Source organism: Panthera pardus, unplaced genomic scaffold, assembly GCF_024362965.1.
Source record: "Panthera pardus isolate Hobbes unplaced genomic scaffold, ASM2436296v1 HiC_scaffold_11, whole genome shotgun sequence".
In the NCBI taxonomy this organism is placed as follows: Eukaryota; Metazoa; Chordata; class Mammalia; order Carnivora; family Felidae; genus Panthera; species Panthera pardus.
In genome coordinates, this window is record NW_026526666.1 from 97285294 (window position 1) to 97299943 (window position 14650).

The 14650-nt window shown below is 41.7% G+C and overlaps 1 protein-coding gene across 3 annotated transcripts in view; it reads right to left on the reverse strand.

The window, feature by feature from the left end:
* Nucleotides 1-9094, reverse strand: part of AADACL3 (arylacetamide deacetylase like 3) — a 78652-nt gene extending 69558 nt beyond the window's left edge. For all 3 annotated transcript variants that reach the window (XM_053898942.1, XM_053898940.1, XM_019461444.2), the window contains exon 1: nt 8447-9094. The gene's annotated coding sequence lies outside the window, so the exon portion shown is untranslated. The remainder of the gene's footprint in view (nt 1-8446) is intronic.
* Between the last annotated feature and the right edge of the window lie 5556 nt (nt 9095-14650).

Here is a 14650-nt window from a genome sequence, read left to right on the forward strand (position 1 = left end):
TCTAGCAACTAGGGGTCCCTTCTCCCCATCACCACCGCCCCCTGCCCATGACTAAACCCACCAAAGGCAACCACTCTCCTTCCTTTAACAGCCCACACTCATGTGGCTGATTTCTGACTTTTATATAAATAGAATCACGCAGAGGGGACTCCTTTACGTCTGGCTTCTTTCACTCAGCGTCGGGCTGGATGTCTCTTCCACGTCATGTATATGGGTTCGCCCATGCTCCTTCCTGGATAGCATGCCACTGTATGAATACACCACAACTTTTTATTCTTTCTGCTGCTGCTGGACATCTGAGTTTTTGCCAGGCATCAATTGATTGCCTCTCAGCTCCAAACTTGCCGTTTTAAAGTCATTCTTCCGCAGGGTGGTGTCTTGCTGGGAGCACTCTGAAATGAAACTACCCCGGGGGGCTGCAAAGGGAAAGCTACCGCAGGAGCCGGGGTTAGAGCAGCTGTCTACACCACAGAAGCTTAGAGCTACGCAACCACATGCACTACGGGATTAGAGGACTGGAAGAGCCACCCCCAGTACGGAAGCTGAGCCTGCAGAACCCTGTGAAGCAATTTGTGCCCCAGGGTGCTGTTGAGAGCAGTAGTCACTAGCCTGCAATTAACAGAGGCAGGTAGCTTAACAGAGAGATCTGCGAAGGTCAAAAAGAGCTCTAATGCAAACAGTGTCATCCCAGGCTGATGGTACACGGCCTGAGGCTGTGCCCCCTGAGGAGTGACATCAGAAGCTGCACACTTGAGGGGCGCCTGGGTGGCTCAGTGGGTTAAGCGTCTGACTTCTGCTCAGGTCATGATCTCACGGTTTTTGAGTTTGAGGCCCACATCCAGCTCCATGCTGATGGTGCAGAGCCTGCTTGGGATTCTTTCTCTCTCCCTCTCTCTCTGCCTTCCCCCCCGCCAAAAATAAATAAACTTAGAAAAAAAAGAAGTTGGGGCGCCTGGGTGGCTCAGTCAGTTGAGCATCCCGACTTTGGCTCAGGTTATGATCTCATGGTCCGTGAATCCAAGCTCTGCGTCGGGCTCTGTGCTGACAGCTCAGAGCCTGGAACCTGCTTCAGATTCTGTGTGTGTGTGTCTCATTCTCTTTCTCTCTCTCTCTGCCCCTCCCCAACTCATGTTCTGTCTCTCTCTCTGTGTCAAAAATAAATAAACATTAAAAAAATTAAAAATAAAAAAAAGGAACTGCACACTGAGGGAAACACGTGTAACTGAAATAGTCCATCCAAGTCACTAAACAAACAAGCAGACAATATGGGCAAAAAGCTCTGAGAAGGGGTAGGGGAATCTATCGTTGCTACATTGTAATATCTCAGTTTTCAACATCACCAAAAAATGAGACATTTTAAGAAACAGGGAAATATGATCCATACAGAAGAAAAAGCAAAAACACAGGCAACAGAAACTTCCTTTGAGAGCACCCAGATGTCTTAACAAAGACTTCAAAGCAGCTATCATACGTATGTTCAAAGAGCTAAAGAATATCACACTTACAGAAATAAAAGAAGGTATGGTGGCAATATTTTCTATACCATATACCAACAAAGAGATACACATTATATTTTTTTAAAAGACCAAACTAAGATTATAGAATTGGAAAGAATAATAACCAAAATGAAATATTCACTAGAGGGGCTTAACAGTAGACCTGAGATGGAAGAAGAAATAATCCGCAAACTTGAAGGTAGATTGATAGAGATTACATAACCTGAAGAACAGACGGAAAACAAATAAAGAAAAATGAAAAGAGCCTTCGAGAAAAGTGGGACATCGTTAGGCACACCGATGTACATATCATGGGGGTACAAAGGAGAGAAGAGAGGACAAGGGACAGGAAAATATTCAAAGAAATAATGGTTGAAAACCTTCTAAAGTTGATGAGAAAGGTTATACACATCCAAGAAGCCCAGTGAACTCCAAGTGTGATCGATAGAAAGAGAGAACTTCACTGGGAAATTCTATCAAACACTTAAAGAAGAATTAATTCCTATTCTTTACAAACTCTTCTACTGGAAGAGGAGAGAACACTTCCCAAATCATTCTGTGAATCCAGTATTACTCTGATGTCAAAGACAAAGACAACTAGAGAAAAGAAACCCACAGGCCAATATCCCCGATGAATATATGTACACAAATCCTCAACAAAATGCTAGCACATCGAATCCAGCAACATAGAAAAAAGATGAATTACCAAGTGGGATTTATTCCAGTAAAGCAAAGTTGATTAACTCAATTGGTGAAACTCAACTAATATAATATACCATATCAAGAAAATACAGAACAAAAGCCACGTGATCATCTCAGTAGATGCTGAAAAAGCACTTAACAAAATCCAAAACCCTTTCAAGATAAAAACACTCAAAAAAAAAAAAATCCAAGATAGAAAGGAACTTTCTGGTTAAGGACATTTATGAAAAAGCCATACCTAACCTTACACTTAATGGTGTGTATTCGTTTCCATTGATTCTGTAACAAATTATCACAAATTTAGTGGCTTAACCAATACAAGCTTATTATACAGTTCTGGAGGTCAAACGTCCAACATGGATCTCGTTGGGCTAAAATCAATGTGTCAGGAGGGCTATATTCCTTCTGGATGCTCTAGGGTAGTATCTGTTTTCTTGCCTTTTCCAGCTTCTAGAGACCACCCACATCCCTTGGCTCACAACCTTCTTCTTCCATCTTCAAAGCCAAAAAAACACTGGGCAAGGTCCATCTCACACTGCCTTCTCTCTGGTTCCCCCTCCTCTGCTTCTCCTTCTACTTTTAAGGGCTTTGCAATTACATTTGACTCACCCAGATAATCTAGGATAATCTCCCTGTTCTATACTTATTAGCAATCTGCAACCTTAATTCTCCTTTGCCAAGCAAGGTTTACATTTGCAGGTTCTAGGATTAGGATATGAACATCTTTGGGGAGGGAAGGGGCTATTATTCTCCCTGCCATGGTAAAAGGCTTTTGCTTTAAGACCAGGCACAGGACAAGGAAGTCCATTTTCACCATTTCAATTCAATATCGTACTGGAGGTTCTAGCCAGGGCAATTAGGTAAAAACAAACAAAAACAAATAATTAGAGAGACAGAGACAGAGAAATAGAGATAAACAGATAGACAGATAGATACATGACATCCAGGTTGAAAAGGAAGAAGCAAAACTAATTCTATTTGCTGATGACATCATCTATCTATATCTATCTATATATCTATATCTATATCTATATCTATATCTTAAAAAAAAGACCCACAGCATCCACGACAAAGACTATCAGAGCTAATAAAGGAATTCAGCAAGCTGGCAATGAAATTAAGAAAACAATTCCATTCACAATAGCATCAAAAAAATAAAATATTTAGGAAGAAATTTAACAAAAGGTTGCAAAACAGGTAGTCTAAAAACCCCAACACACTGTTGGAAGAAATTACAAAACACTTAAATGAATTTAACCCCTTGTTCATGATACTGAAGACAATATTGTCAACTTGGTCTGCAGACTCAATGCATCCCCCCAGCAAAATCCCAACTGTGTTGTTTTTTTTTTTACAGAAATTGACGAGCTGCTCCTAAACTTCCTGTAGAAAACAAGCAGATCCAGAATACCAAAAACAGTCTTGAAAAAAAGAACACAGTTGGAAAAAAGAATTCACATTTTCCTATTTCAAAACTTTGTAAAAAGCTATAGTAATCAGGACTGTGTGGTCCTGGCATAATAAGGGTAAATATATGAATCAATGGAATAGAACTGAAGAGTCCAGAGCTAAACCGTCTCATTTATGGTCAACTGATTTTTAGCAAGCATGCCAAGATAATTCAATGGGAGAAAAAATAACCAGTCTCCCAGAAATGGTGCCAGGACAATTGGATGTCCACATGCAAAAGAATGAATTTATATCCTTTCCTTACATCATACGTGAATCTACAATAAGAACGTTAAAATACTACTTAGGAACAAAGAAGGCTACATAGTATGTTCTTGGGTGGGAAGACTCAATATCATAAAGTTGCCAATTTCCTCTGGCATAATTGTAAAATTTAATGACATCCCAACAAAAATGCTAATAGATCTTCCCCCCCACCCCACCCCCTGCCTGAAATTTACAAAAGCTACTTCAGAATCTCAAATGGAAAATAAGCAAATTCATCCAGGAAAATCTGAAGAACAATAGAAGGAAAATGGCCAGGCTAGATATTAAAACATATCTCAAAGCCTTAACAATTTGAGTAAATATGGGCTTTTTAACAAACGATGTACGATCGTTGGGTAGCCAGATGAAAAATATAAATGAAATTGAACCCATGTCATAGGCTGTACCCCATGATAAACTCCAAATGGGGCAAATATAAACTTTTTTAAATGAAAACTGTAAAAGCACCAGAAAAAGACACAGAAGAACTCTTACAACTTTGGAGAGGAAAAGAACTTTCTAACTATGTTTAAAAATACATGGGGCGCCTGGGTGGCTCAGTCGGTTGAGCGTCCAACTTCGGCTCAAGTCATGATCTCACAGTTCATGAGTTCGAGCCCCACGTCGGGCTCTGTGCTGACAGCTCAGAGCCTGAAGCCTGCTTTGGATTCCGTGTCTCTCTCTCTCTCTCTCTCTCTGCCCCTCCCCTACTCATGCTCTCTCTCTCTCTCTCTCTCTCTCTCTCTGTCAAAAATAAAATAAACATTTAAAAAAATTTTAATACAGAAATCACAGAGGAAATGAATGATAATCTCAACTACATAACAGCGTTTATTTATATGGAAATAACCAATTATATCTTCCCGGTGACTCTCTGGGTGGAGTTATCAATACATCCGTAATGATGATGTACTATTTATGTGATTTAAGAGACAAAATTCTTCAGGGGAGCCTGGGTGGCTCAGTGGGTTAAGCGTCCAACTTCAGCTCATGTCGTGATCTCACAGTTGTGAGTTCGAGTCCCACGTCGGGCTCTGCGCTCACAGCATGGAGTCTGCTTGGGACTCTCTCTCCCTCTCTTTCTGCCCCTCCCCCACTGGCACTCTGTCTCTCTCAAAAATAAATACTAAATAAATAAACGCTAAAAAAAAGTTTTATTTATAAAAAAAGATAAGAGACCAAAATTCTTCAAAAGGTGGAAGCGGTTGCAATGGCAGCCCTTGCAGATCTTTCAACCCAAACTGTTCTGTTCCCTAAAAATCAACCGCGGAGCCAGAGTAGACTGAGAGGCCCCCTCAGCCCCTCCTTTGGAGGACCCATTCTTTCAGCGGCCCATTTATTCAACAAACCCTCACTAAACACCTCCTATGTCTCAGACACTACATTTTATAGGAACCAGGTTGGACCTTCATGAGAAACAATATGGTGTGTGATGAAGGACAGCGCCAGCATTTCCCAGCTGCACGACCTAAGTTAGCTCACCTCTCTCTTCCCCAGGTTTCTTATCTGTAAAATGGGGACACTAATCATACTTACCACCACATGAACGCTCCATGTTAAAATGCTTCAAATGGATTTAAGTACTTTGGAAAAACGTTTGGCAGAATCTTAAAGAAAAAAAAAAAAAAAACGGCTTAACTCTACTCCTAAGAATGTATCTGACAGAAAGTACCCATATGCTCACCAGAAGACGTATAAAAATGTTTCTAAAGGCATTACTCATGAGAAGCCATAACTGGAAACAAAATCCCAAATGTTCATCCCACAGGAAATGGATGACTGATGGCATATGTATACCGTGGAATATTATGCAGCAATGTAAACGAACAAATTATAACAATAGAGATGAGCCTCATAAACACAGGGTTTACACAAAAGAATGCAAACTGTATGGTCTCACATATATAAAGTTCAAATAGGCAAGATTAGCCTGTGGTGTTGTAAGTCAGGACACAGGTTGCCCTTGAGGGTGGATATTGCTTTGGATGCTGGCCTTGCTTTACTTGTTCAGCTGGGTGTTTGCCATATGGGGTGTTCTCACACAGAGAAGACAAAACATGCTCTTTCAAATCCAGTAAGTGAAGGGCAATATGCCAACAGACAAGGCAAGTTGGTTACAAGACAAGGACGGTTTACGCAACTTGTGTACTTTACCCACAAGATGCTCATCAATTTTGCCAACGATTCACTTCTGTTTCTCTAGAAATGGACGACTCTCTCAGTCCTACTTTTATCTTTCCATTTTTGGTAGAGACATGGGTACAGAGTAATATTTCTTTAAGAAAAACCACGGTGCATGTATGATGAAATATAACAATCCCAGCATCAGGGGCGATAGGGAGTGGTGGGGACTGGGGCAGCTGGACAGCACATGTTCTACTTAATGTGTGCAAAGCACTGTGTAATTTACACCAGAAATACGAAATACCTAAATGTCCAACAATAGAAGGATGGTTAAATAAATTCCCTCACTTATTCATTCAACAAATTTTATTGACTGTCTACTCTGTGCCAAGTATCATTCGGGGATATGCACACCCATGAGAAAACAAGATACTCTAGACACATGCTTAGCGAAAACTAAAATACCAAACTATACAGAGCACACACTTTAACGCTCATCATATGCCAGGCACCTTGTACATCTCTTTCCAGTGCACGTGGAAACCAGTCTCCTCCCGATTTCTGCAAGTGTCTATAACTCACTTCAGAAAAAGAAACAAGAAGCTCTTGACCTCCAGGAGCCAGTGACCCTGGAACTGTCACCCGGGCCTTGGTAGTTTCCTGAGGAACATAGACAAGTCACAGAACATTGACATCAGACAAGTCCCCCCGGTGACCGTGATGGATTCATGCAAAACCAAAACCCCTCCGTAATCATGTCTGAACACAAACAAAATATGGAGATGGTCTGAGTCACCATATAATGACCCAAAATGGCTAATGTGAGTGACTGCTGCTTCTTTAGCCTCTGTCTAATCTCCTGCTTCTAAATAAGATGTGTTAAGAATTGCCCTCCTTCCTGAAAGCATCCAATCCAGAGCAAAGCCCTGCGTCACACATCCTTGATGTCTTCTTCTGCTTCTTTCCAGCCTTCCTGCCTTCAACTGTGTTGTCTAGACTTAACTCTGCCTCAGCCCTGTCGATCTCTGCCATATGAAACCCAATTACTTTCGGCTTCTTGCTAGTTCAGAAACCTCGCTGGGGTGCAAAGGAACAAGAGGGAGGGTCATGCGGCTCCTGGCTCCCAGCTTCCACCCCACCCCATTGCCTTCCACACCATGTATGCCCCACTACACACACACTTACACACACACACACACACACTCCATGCCCAGCCTCCTAACCCCACTCCGGTGGCTTCTCCTGCCCAAATCTGAACAGCCAAGTAGGTCTGACCTCCCAGACCCTCCCCCAGAACCATGGTGCATAAACTGGCTCCCTCTAATGGCATTGAGATCTACAATCATCGCATGATTATAAACTTTCTCATCAAGAAAGCATTTTGTGATTTTCCTAAACTTAATGAAAATGTGCGTTTCTGGGGCCCCTGGGTGGTTCAGTTGGTTGAGCATCCGACTTCGGCTCAGGTCGTGGTCTTGCGATTCATGAGTTCGAGTCCCACAGCAGGCGCTCTGATGTCAGTGCAAAGCCTGCTTTGAATCCTCTGTCTCTCTGCCCCTTCCCTGCTCAAGGTCTCTCTCCCTGTCTCAAAAATAAATAAACATTAAAAAATTTAATATAAAAAATTTATCTTAAATCTGCATTTCTGCATTGCAGTCAGGCTTCCAGCACCTGCCCATTTTCCAGGGGGTTTACTATGTATGGACTCAACTGGATAGGGGAGGAGGATGGGGAATGTACAGCAGGCAGGTCCTGTGATCAAGGCTCCTACATGATCTCAGTGTAGGGGGGGTGGGAATGGCAGGAGCCGTAACACTAGAAGCTGTTGTTATCAGTGTCCCCATAGAGTTAAGTTCCAGTGAGCTCTTCCCGATATGACAAGAACTGAGTTAGCAGGAGGTGTGTATTCTCAGTTCATCTTCACAGCAGCCCGCAGTGCTGCTGCTGCTGGAGAATGGGGTCACTCAGTATGTAACCTGAGGCTCAAGAGCGTGAGCTCTGGCTTTTGTGGAGGGAGCCAAGATGGCGGAACAGCATGGAAGTTTCGTGTGTGTCTCGTGTCCATGAAATACAGCCAGACTGACACTAAACCATCCTGCACACCTAGAAAACTGAGCTGAGGGTTAACACAACAATCTGCACAACCTGAACCACAGAATTCAGCAGGTACGCAGCGCAGGTACTTGGGGGGAGGTAAGCTGCGGAGGGCAGGGGGGTGCCTTTGCGACGGAGATGGGGGCAGAATATGGGAAAAGCACCCCTCCCCAAAAGCAGCTGGAGAGAAAGTGGAAAATTGGAAACAGCCGCAGGGACTGAACTAAAAAGGGAGAAAGGAGAAAGAAGAGGGTTTAAATTCCATTAAGACTGTAAACGGGGAGCACAAAGGCTGCAACTCCCCAGCTCGATACCTGGCGGTGGGTGCTCTGGCGGGAAGGGCGAATCCCCAGGAGCAGAGCGGGGTCCGGGAGGTTCTCGGGCCACACGGGGAGAAGCGGTTCCACGGCCGGAAGGACGTTCGGCAGAGGCTGTGAGGCCACCTGGGCCCAGCAGACCCCAGAGAACGGCCCCGATCGCTGGTGCTGGAACAAGGTCCTTAAGGGTGAAGCCTGGTGCCAGATGCGTGTTGCGATTTTCCATAATCCCTGAAAGGCTGCTGCTGCGCTAGCTCGCGAACTTTTTCTGGGGCGGCTGGCACCCGGGCGCGGTCTCTGGGCTTCGCAGCAGCACGGTTTGGCGAACTTTCCTGGGTGTGGCCGGCGTTCGGCCCTTGCTCGGGGAGACCCTCCGGCAGAGGGGCGGAAGGGGCCGAAGCCGCAGCCCTTCGGAAGTAAGGGGCCGGGGAAAACAGCCGCGTCTGAGACAAAACTCGGGGAGAGGTACTGCCTGGGGCCTGGTCACGGAGAGGGAAGAAGCGGGGAGCGGACGAGAGCTGAAGACAGAGGACGGGTGCGTGACTGCTGATGGGGAGAACAGACCAGGTAGCTGGGTGGCGCCATTTCACCGCTCGCGCGCATGCGCATACGCACCTACGAGCGCCACAGGAACCCACCCCAGGAGGCTGGCGGCGCCATCTAGTGGAGAGCGGAGCCGTTACACTGAGCCCCGCCCAACGGGGTCAACCTCGCTCTTGAAGAACACACGTCTCACCACCTGCTGAGTTTATGGACCATAAAGCACTTCCTAGTCTGACTTCTAGGGGAAAATGAAGCAATTTCAGTCCTACTTCAATCTGTTAGCAGGTTCATCTATTCAATTTTCTTTCTTTTTTTTTTCTTCTCTTTTACACTTCTTTTTCTTGAATACAGAAAGAGAAAAATTTCATTTTTATTTTCAATTATTATTAAAAATATTTTTCTTTAATTTTTATTACTATATTTTTTACTTTTGTGTAAATTTTTTCAAGTTCTATTTTACTTCCATCATTTTATTTTAGTCTACTTCAGTGTATTCACCTTTTCAAATTTTCAAATGATCTCCTTTTTTTTCTTTTTCGTTTCACTTCCTTTTCTTGAATGCAGAAAGAGAAAAACTTCATTTTTACCTTCAATTTTTATTAAAATATTTTTCTTTACATTTTTTACTATATTTTTTTACTTTTGTGTAAGTTTTTCAAACTCTTTCACTTCCATCATTTTATTTTAGTCTACTTCAGTGTATTCACCTTTTCAAATTTTCAAAAGATTTCCTTTTTTTTCTTTTTATATTTTTCATTTATTTTCTTTTTCTTGAATACAGAAAGAGAAAAAATTCTTTTTTATTTTTAACTTTTATTGAAACTATTTTTCTTTAACTTTTTTCTACCAGATTCTTTCATTTTGTGTAAAATTTTCAAATTCTATTTTACTTCCATCATTTCAATTTAGTCTACTTCAGTGTATTGATTTTTTTCAAATTTTCAAATGATTTTCCTTTTTTTTTTCTTTTTTCCCCCTTTTTTCTCTAATCTATCAAGCCACTTGCAACACCCAGGCCAACACACATCTAGGATCTAGCATCATTTACTCAATTGGAGGGGGATTAATTTTTTAATTTTAATATTTTTTAAATTTTAATATTTTTTTAATTTTAATATTTTTTTATTTTAATTTTTCTACCTCATTAATTCCTTTTCTTCCTTCAAAATGATGAAACGAAGGAACTCACCCCAAAAGAAAGAGCAGGAAGAAACGATAGCCAGGGACTTAATCAACACAGATACAAGCAAGATGTCTGAATGAGAATTTGGAATCACAATAATAAGAGTACTAGCTGGAGTCGAAAATAGATTAGAATCCCTTTCTGCAGAGATAAAAGAAGTGAAAAATAGAATGAAATTAAAAATGTTATAAATGAGCTTCAATCACGAATGGATGCCACAGCAGCAAGGATGGATGAGGCAGAACAGAGAATCAGTGATATAGAGGACAAACTTATGGAGAATAATGAAGCAGAAAAAAAGAGGGAGATTAAGGCAAAATAGCACAACTTAAGAATTAAAGAAATCAGTGACTCATTAAAAAGGAACATCAGAATCACAGGGGCCCCGGAAGAGGAAGAAAGAGAAATAGGGGTATGTGAGCAAATCATAGCAGAAAACTTTCCCAACCTGGGGAAAGACACAGACGTCAAAATCCAGGAAGCACAGAGGACTCCCATTGGATTCAACAAAAACCAACCATTAACAAGGCATATCATAGTCAAATTCACAAAATACTCTGGCAAGGAGAGAATCATGAAAGCAGCAAGGGAAAAAAAGTCCCTAACCTACAAGGGAAGACAGATCAGGTTGGCAGCAGACCTATCCACAGAAACATGGCAGGCCAGAAAGGAGTGGTAGGATATATTCAATGTGCTGAATCAGAAAAATATGCAGCCAAGAATTCTTTATCCAGCAAGGCTGTCATTCAAAATAGAAGGAGAGATAAAAAGTTTCCCAAACAAAAATTAAAGAGTTTGCGACCACTAAACCAGCCCTGCAAGAAATTTTAAGGGAGACTCTATGAGGGGAGAAAAGATGAAAAAATATATACAGAGAGAGAAATAAATAAATAAATAAATAACCAAAAGCAACAAAGATTAGAAAGGACCAGAGAACACCACCAGAAACTCCAACTCTACAAGCAACATAATGGCAATAAATTAATATCTTTCAGTACTCACTCTAAACGTCAATGGGCTCAATGCTCCAATCAAAAGACATAGGGTAACAGAATGGATAAGAAACAAGATCCATCTATATGCTGCTTACAAGAGACCCACTTTAGACCTAAAGACACCTTCAGATTGAAAGTAAGGGGATGGAGAACCATCTATCATGCTAATGGTCAACAAAAGAAAGCCGGAGTAGCCATACTTATATCAGACAATCTAGATTTTATTTATTTATTTATTTATTTATTTAATGTTTATTTATTTTTGAGACAGAGAGAGACAGAGCATGAACGGGGGAGGGTCAGAGAGAGAGGGAGACACAGAATCTGAAGCAGGCTCCAGGCTCTGAGCTGTCAGCAAAGAGCCTGATGCAAGGCTCAAACTCATGGACCACGAGATCATGACCTGAGCCAAAGTCAGACACTTAACCTCCTGAGCCACCCAGGTGCCCCAAGATTTTAAAATAAAGACTGTGTCAAAAGATGCAGAAGGGAATTATATCATAATTAAAGGGTCTATCCACCAAGAAGACCTAACAATTGTATGCATTTATGCACCAAATGTGGAAGAACCCAAATATATAAATCAATGAATCACAAACATAAATAAACTCATTGATAGTAATACCATAATAGTAGGAGACTTCAACACCCCACTCACAGCAATGGACAGATCATCTAATCAAAAAATCAACAAGGAAACAATGGCTTTGAATGACACACTGGACCAGATGGACTTAACAGATATATTCAGAACATTTCACCCTAAAGCAGCAGAATATACACTCTTCTCCAGTGCACATGGAACGTTTTCCAGAATAGACCACATACTGGGACACAAATCAGTCCTCAGCAAGTACAAAAAACTCGAGATCATACCATGCATATTTTCAGACCACAATGCTATGAAACTCGAAGCCAACCACAAGGAAAAATTTGGAAAGGTAACAAATACTTGGACACTGAAGAACATCCTACTGAAGAATGAATGGACTAACCAAGAAGTTAAAGAGGAAATTAAAAAGTATATGGAAGCCAATGAAAATGATAATACCACAACCCAAAACCTCTGGGACTCAGCAAAGGCAGTCATAAGAGGAAAGTATATAGCAATCTAGGCTTTCCTAAAGAAGGAAAAAAGATCTCAGATACACAACCTAACCTTATGCCTTAAAGAGCTGGAAAAAGAACAGCAAATAAAACCCCAAAACAGCAGAATACAGGAAATAATAAAGATTGGAGCAGAAATTAATGCTATCGAAACCAAAAAAACAGTAGAACAGATCAGTGAAACCAGAGCTGGTTCTTTGAAAGAATTAACAAAATTGATAAACCCCTAGCCACTTTGATCAAAAAGAAAAAGGAAAGGACCCAAATAAATAAAATCAAGAATGAAAAGGAGAGATCACAACCAACACAGCAGAAATACAAACAATAATAAGAGAAGATTATGATCAATTGTATGCCAATAAAATGGGCAATCTGGAAGAAATGGACAAATTCCTAGAAACATATACATTACCAAAACTGAAATAGGAAGAAATAGAAAATTTGAACAGACCCATAACCAGTAAGGACATTGAATTAGTAATCAAAAATCTGCCAAAAAACAAGAGTCCAGGGTCAGATGGCTTTCCAGGGGAATTCTACCACACATTTAAGGAAGAGTTAACACCTATTCTCTTGAAACTGTTCCAAAAAAATAGAAATGGAAGGAAAACTACCAAACTCTTTCTATGAAACCAGCATTACCTTGATTCCAAAACCAGATAGAGACCCCACTAAAAAGGAGAACTATAGACCAATCTCCCTGATGAACATGGATGCAAAAATCCTCCACAAGATATTAGCCAACTGGTTCCAACAGTACACTAAAAAAATTATTCACCACGACCAAGTGGGATTTTTATACCTGGGATGCAGGGCTGGTTCAATATCCACAAAACAATTAATGTGATTCATCACATCAGTAAAAGAAAGGACAAGAACCATATGATCCTCTCAATAGATGCAGAGAAAGCATTTGACAAAATTCAGCATCCTTTCTTGATAAAAACCCTCAAGGAAGTAGGGATAGAAGGAGCATACCTCGAGATCATGAAAGCCATATATGAATGACCCAACGCTAATACCATCCTCAATGGGGAAAAACTGAGAGCTTTCCCCCTAGGCCAGGAACAAGACAGGGATGTCCACTCTCACCACTGTTATTCAACATAGTATTAAAGTCTTAGCCTTTGCAATCAGACAACACAAAGAAATAAAAGTCATCCAAATCGTCCAGGAGGAGGTCAAACTTTCACTCTTCACAGATGACATGATACTCTATATGGAAAACCTTAACGATTCCACCAAAAAACTGCTAGAACTGATTCATGAATTCAGCAAAGTTGCATGATATAAAATCGACACACAGAAATCGGTTGCATTCCTATACACCAACAGTGAAGTGACAGAAAGAGAAATCAAGGAATCGATCCCATTTACAGTTGCACCAAAACCCATAAAATACCTAGGAATAAATCTAACCAAAGAGGTGAAAAATCTATACACTGAAAACAATAGAAAGCTTATAAAAGAAATTGAAGAAGACATAAAAAATGGAAAAAGATTCCATGCTCCTGGATAGGAAGAACAAATATTGTTAAAATGTCAATACTACCCGAAGCAATCTACATATTCAATGCAATCCCTATGAAAATAACACTTGCATTCTCCACGGAGCTAGAACAAATAATCCTAAAATTTGTATGGAATCAAGAACGTGAGCTCGTTTGTATCAGGCTCCACCTCTGACTATATTTGAGACCTTGAGCAAGGTACTTAACCCCCTGTGTCTGAGTTGCATCATCTGTAAGGTGGGAATAATAGTGCCTCATTGTATCAAATAAGACAACACACATTGGTCGAGGTAGTTACACCTCCTGCTCTTCCGTGTGAGTTCGGAGGTAAATAAGTAGCGGTGAAGGAATAACTTGCAGCCTAGAAGCAGAGGGGGTTAGTTAGCACATTATGGGTGGTGGGAGGCATGGGAGATGTGCGGAGTGGAGCCCTGTCTGGGAAACACTAGCATGTGCTGTGGCTTCAGTCTGGCAAGCTCCCTCAGGGTTCCTGAGACACAGGGGGGCTCCCTCTCAGGGAAGAGAAGCCCGGAAATGGAGGGGGAAGCCACTGGACCCAGAAAGGACAGCAGACAGGGCAGTAACCCTCTGCCATGTTGTGTTCCAGAGAAGAAAGGGCTGGGGTTGAACCTACTAGAGAACAGCATTCGCTGAGCACCTATGAAGCGCCAGGCACCGCACCACGTTCTTTAAGAATGTCATGTCATAGGGGCGCCTGGGTGGCACAGTCGGTTAAGCGTCCGACTTCAGCCAGGTCACGATCTCGCGGCCCGTGAGTTCGAGCCCCGCGTCAGGCTCTGGGCTGATGGCTCGGAGCCTGGAGCCTGTTTCCGATTCTGTGTCTCCCTCTCTCTCTGCCCCT